Source organism: Carcharodon carcharias, chromosome 38 (assembly GCF_017639515.1).
Source record: "Carcharodon carcharias isolate sCarCar2 chromosome 38, sCarCar2.pri, whole genome shotgun sequence".
Classification (NCBI taxonomy): Eukaryota; Metazoa; Chordata; class Chondrichthyes; order Lamniformes; family Lamnidae; genus Carcharodon; species Carcharodon carcharias.
The window spans coordinates 526,224-531,950 of NC_054504.1; the positions used below are offsets into that span (position 1 = coordinate 526,224).

General features: G+C 55.9%; 1 long non-coding RNA gene across 1 annotated transcript in view; it reads left to right on the top strand.

The window, feature by feature from the left end:
- Positions 1-4,632: 4,632 nt before the first annotated feature.
- The window catches only part of LOC121273045, a 7,319-nt gene continuing 6,224 nt past the window's right edge, over positions 4,633-5,727 (top strand). The window contains exon 1 of the long non-coding RNA XR_005941944.1: positions 4,633-4,807. This is a non-coding gene — a long non-coding RNA (uncharacterized LOC121273045). The remainder of the gene's footprint in view (positions 4,808-5,727) is intronic.

Genomic DNA, 5,727 nt, shown 5'->3' on the forward strand with positions numbered 1-5,727 from the left:
GTCTGTCTGTCTCTGTCTCTCTCTGTGTCTCTGTCTCCCTGATTGTGTCTGTCTGTCTGTCTCTGTCTCTCTCTGTGTCTCTGTCTCCCTGATAGTGTCTGTCTCTCTCTGTCTCTCTCTGTGTCTCTGTCTCCCTGATTGTGTCTGTCTGTCTCTGTCTCTCTCTGTGTCTCTATCTCCCTAATTGTCTCTGTCTGTCTGTCTCTCTCTCTCTTCTCTCTCACTCTCTGTCTCACTGTGTCTCTGTCTCTCTCTGTGTCTCTGTCTCCCTGATTGGCTCTGTCTGGCTGTCTCTCTCTCTCTTCTCTCTCACTCTCCCTCTCACTGTCTCCCTGACTGGGTCTCGATCTGTCTCTGTCTCTCTCTGTGTCTCTGTCTCCCTGATTGTCTCTGTCTGTCTCTCTCTCTCTTCTCTCTCACTCTCTGTCTCACTGTCTCTCTCCTTCTCTCTCTCCCTGACTGGGTCTCTATCTGTCTGTCTCTGTCTCTCTCTGTGTCTCTGTCTCCCTGATTGTGTCTGTCTGTCTGTGTCTGTCTCTCTCTCTCCCTCATTGTGTCTCTGTCTGTCTGTCTCTCTCTCTCTCTCTCTTCTCTCTCTCTCTCTCTCTCTTCTTTCTCACTCTCTGTCTCACTGTGTCTCTGTCTCTCTGTCTCCCTAATTGTGTCTGTCTGTCTGTGCCTCTCTCTCTCTCCCCCTCATTGTGTCTCTGTCTGACTCTCTCTCTCTCTGTCTCTCTCTCTCTCTCTCTCTCTCCCTGATTGGGTCTCTATCTGTCTGTCTCTGTATTTTCTGTGTCTCTGTCTCCCTGATTGTGTCTGTCTCTGTCTCTCTCTGTATCTCTATTTCCTTAATTATGTCTGACTGTCTGTGTCTCTCCCTCTCTCCCTCATTGTATCTCTGTCTGTCTGTCTCCCTCTCTCTCTCTCTCCCTGACTGGGTCTCTATATCCCTATCTCTGTCTCTCTCTGTGTCTCTGTCTCCCTGATTGTGTCTGACTATCTGTGTCTCTCTCTCTCTCTCTCTCATTGTGTCCCTGTCTGTCTGTCCCTGCCTCTCTCCCTCATTGTGTCTCTGTCTGTCCCTCTCTGTCTCTCTCTCTCCCTGTCTGTCTCTCTCTCCCTGTCTTTCTCTGTCTCTCTATCTCTGCCTCGCTCTGTTTGTCTGTCTCTTTTTCTGTCTCTCTCTCTTTCCATCCCTCCCTCTCTCTTACTGTCTCTCTGTCTCGGTTGTTCACTGTCTCTCATACTTTCTCCTTATCTCTGTTTTCATCTCTGACTTCCTGTTTGTCTCATTCACCCTCAGTCCCCTGCTTTCCCCTCAGTTTGGCTTCAGAAAGACGTATAGGCCGAAATTTCAGTGCGTCACCGCCCTATCGGAGGGTCAGTGCTGAGGGAGCGCCGCACTGTCAGAGTGTCAGTGCTGAGGGAGCGCCGCACTGTCGGAGGGTCAGTGCTGAGGGTGCGCCGCACTGTCAGAGTGTCAGTGCTGAGGGAGCGCCGCACTGTCGGAGGGTCAGTGCTGAGGGTGCGCCGCACTGTCGGAGGGTCAGTGCTGAGGGAGCTCCGCACTGTGGGAGGGTCAGGGCTGAGGGAGCGCCGCGCTGTCGGAGGGTCAGTGCTGAGGGAGCGCCGCACGGTCGGAGGGTCAGTGCTGAGGGAGAACCGCACTGTCGGAGGGTCAGTGCTGAGGGAGCGCCGCACTGTCGGAGGGTCAGTGCTGAGGGTGCGCCGCACTGTCGGAGGGTCAGTGCTGAGGGTGCGCCGCACTGTCGGAGGGTCAGTACTGAGGGAGAGCCGCACTGTGGGAGGGTCAGTGCTGAGGGAGAGCCGCACTGTCAGAGGGTCAGTGCTGAGGGAGAGCCGCACTGTCGGAGGGTCAGTGCTGAGGGAGCGCCGCACTGTCGGAGGGTCAGTGCTGAGGGAGAGCCGCACTGTCAGAGGGTCAGTACTGAGGGAGAGCCGCACTGTCGGAGGGTCAGTGCTGAGAGAGCGCCGCACTGTCGGAGGGTCAGTGCTGAGGGAGCGCCGCACTGTCGGAGGGTCAGTGCTGAGGGAGTGCCGCACTGTCGGAGGGTCAGTGCTGAGGGAGAACCGCACTGTCGGAGGGTCAGTGCTGAGGGAGCGCCGCACTGTCGGAGGGTCAGTGCTGAGGGTGCGCCGCACTGTCGGAGGGTCAGTGCTGAGGGTGCGCCGCACTGTCGGAGGGTCAGTACTGAGGGAGAGCCGCACTGTGGGAGGGTCAGTGCTGAGGGAGAGCCGCAATGTCAGAGGGTCAGTGCTGAGGGAGAGCCGCACTGTCGGAGGGTCAGTGCTGAGGGAGCGCCGCACTGTCGGAGGGTCAGTGCTGAGGGAGAGCCGCACTGTCAGAGGGTCAGTACTGAGGGAGAGCCGCACTGTCGGAGGGTCAGTGCTGAGAGAGCGCCGCACTGTCGGAGGGTCAGTGCTGAGGGAGCGCCGCACTGTCGGAGGGTCAGTGCTGAGGGAGTGCCGCACTGTCGGAGGGTCAGTGCTGAGGGAGCGCCGCACTGTGGGAGGGTCAGTGCTGAGGGAGCGCCGCACTGTGGGAGGGTCAGTGCTGAGGGAGAGCCTCACTGTCGGAGGGTCAGTGCTGAGGGTGCGCCGCACTGTCGGAGGGTCAGTGCTGAGGGAGCTCCGCACTGTGGGAGGGTCAGGGCTGAGGGAGCGCCGCACTGTCGGAGGGTCAGTGCTGAGGGAGAGCCGCGCTGTCGGAGGGTCAGTGCTGAGGGAGCGCCGCACGGTCGGAGGGTCAGTGCTGAGGGAGAACCGCACTGTCGGAGGGTCAGTGCTGAGGGAGCGCCGCACTGTCGGAGGGTCAGTGCTGAGGGTGCGCCGCACTGTCGGAGGGTCAGTGCTGAGGGTGCGCCGCACTGTCGGAGGGTCAGTACTGAGGGAGAGCCGCACTGTCGGAGGGTCAGTGCTGAGGGAGAGCAGCACTGTCGGAGGGTCAGTGCTGAGGGAGAGCTGCACTGTCAGAGGGTCAGTGCTGAGGGAGCGCCGCACTGTCGGAGGGTCAGTGCTGAGGGTGCGCCGCACTGTCGGAGGGTCAGTGCTGAGAGAGCGCCGCACTGTCGGAGGGTCAGTGCTGAGGGAGCGCCGCACTGTCGGAGGGTCAGTGCTGAGGGAGCGCCGCACTGTCGGAGGGTCAGTGCTGAGAGAGCGCCGCACTGTCGGAGGGTCAGTACTGAGGGAGAGCCGCACGGTCGGAGGGTCAGTGCTGAGGGAGCGCCGCACAGTCGGAGGGTCAGTGATGAGGGAGAGCCGCACAGTCGGAGGGTCAGTGCTGAGGGAGAGCCGCACTGTCGGAGGGTCAGTGCTGAGGGAGCGCCGCACTGTCGGAGGGTCAGTGCTGAGGGAGCGCCGCACTGTCGGAGGGTCAGTGCTGAGGGAGCGCCGCACTGTCGGAGGGTCAGTGCTGAGGGAGAGCCGCACTGTCGGAGGGTCAGTGCTGAGGGAGCGCCGCACTGTCGGAGGGTCAGTGCTGAGGGAGCACCGCACTGTCGGAGGGTTGGTGCTGAGAGATGATTACAATTCAACAATTTATTTCCAGTGGGCTGGGGACTCTGTGATGTTTTGAGTGAGAGAGAGAGAGAGTGACGCACATTCTGTGTAACAGATGGGAGTCAACCTTTAAGTTCCGTGCTTTATTTAACTCTGCTGGCAGTGTTTCATGTTGAAGGCGTGTTTGAGTGTTGACACAGTATCTGGGGTGATGTCAGAATCTGAGGAATGCATTGTACCGAGCAGTTTTATCAAATTCCTCTCAAGTTCCATTGCCTTGGGCAGCGTCTCTAACCACCTCCTCCGATTTCAGATGTTAACTTGCTCTCACCTGCTCTGTTCCTTTGTTCCTTCTTAGTGACTCTGCCCCTGTGTTTGTCTCTCTCACTCGCTCTCTCTCTCTCTCTCTCTGCCTCGTTCTCCTCCTCTCTCTTGCTCTTTCAGCCGCTTGCTCTTTCTTTCTCACTCTCTCCCCCTCTCTTGTTCTCTCTCTGTCTCCCTAATCCTGTCTCGTTCTCTCTCTCTCTCTCTCTCTCTGTCTCGTTCTGCTCCTCCTCTCTCTCTCTCAGCCGCTTGCTCTTTCTTTCTCACTCTCTCCCCCTCTCTTGTTCTCTTCTCTGTCTCCCTAATCCTGTCTCATTCTCTCTCTCTCTCTCTCTCTGTCTCGTTCTGTCCATCTTTCCTTCCTTTTCTGCCTCACGTTCTGTTTTTCTCTCTCTTTCTCTTTGTCTCTCTTTATCTCATTCTCTGTCTCATTCTGTCCATCTTTCCCTCCTTTTCTGCCTCACATTCTGTTTTTCTCTCTCTCTCTCTTTGTCTCTCTTTATCTCTCTTTATCTCATTCTCTGTCTCTCTCTCTCTCTCTCTTTCTCACATTCTGTTTCACTTTCTCATTCTGCCTCTCCCTCTTTCTCTCATTCCTGTCACTCCCTGTCTCAATCTGTCCTCCCCCCTCTCTCTCTCTCTCTGGCTTGTTCTCTGTCTCCAAATCTCATTCTCTTTCTCCATCTCTCATTCTCTCTCTCTCTTTCGTTGTTTTTCTCTCTCAAACTGTCTCCCCGTCTCTCTCTATCTCATCTCTCTCTCTCGTCTCATTCTCTCTCTCTCTCTGTTTCTCCCTCTGTCTCATTCTCTACCTCCCATATTCTCTATCTCTTGTTCTGCCTCTACTTCTCTCTCTCTCCCTCCGTCTCATTCTGCCGCTCTGTCTCTCTCTCTCTCTCTCTCACATCAGGATTCTGATAATCCAAAGGCACCAGTAGCTCACAAGAGATTTTGAAATTGCATGGTACGGGGTTCGATTATTTACTCAAGGCACACACTAATATTTATAGAGGCAGAAAACTTTACGATGTCAAGAGCTGCGTGGGTCTTCAGTTCCAGCCAAACGCTTTACACCTGTCTCGTTCCTTGGACATCACTCGTTCTCTGTTCTTTGCCCACTCTGACTCGCTCTCTCCATCTCACTCTCCCTCCATCTTACTCTTTACCACCACCTTCTCTCTCTCTCTCTCTCTCTCTCTCTCTCTGTCAAGAAGACAGTTCCACTTGTGATCCAGAACAAGGGAAAACATTGATATAAAGGGATATAATAAATCCAATCGGGGGGAGTTTTTAAAAATAATCCACTCACAGGGATGTGGGCTGTCGCTGGATGGGCCAGTATTTATTGCCCTTCCTTAATTGCCCCCTTTGAGAAGGTGATGGGTGAGCCGCCTTCTTGAGCCGCTGCAGTCCCCGTGTGGTGTAGGTACACCCACGGCGCTGTTAGGGAGGGAGTTCCAGGATTTTGTCCCGTGTGGTGTAGGTACACCCACGGCGCTGTTAGGGAGGGAGTTCCAGGATTTTGTCCGTGTGGTGTAGGTACACCCACAGTGCTGTTAGGGAGGGAGTTCCAGGATTTTGACCCGTGTGGTGTAGGTACACCCACGGCGCTGTTAGGGAGGGAGTTCCAGGATTTTGACCCAGCGACAGTGAAGGAACGACAGATATATTTCCAAGTCGGGCTGGAGAGGGGCTCGGAGGGGAACTTCCAGGTGGTGGTGTTCCCCATGTGTCTGCTGCCCTCGTCCTTCTAGACGGTAGAGGTCGTGGGTTTGGGTGGCGCTGTCGAAGGAGCCTTGGCGAGTTGCTGCAGTGCATCTTGTAGATGGTACACACACTGCTGCTACTGTGCGTCGGTGGTGGAGGGAGTGAATGTTTGTGGAT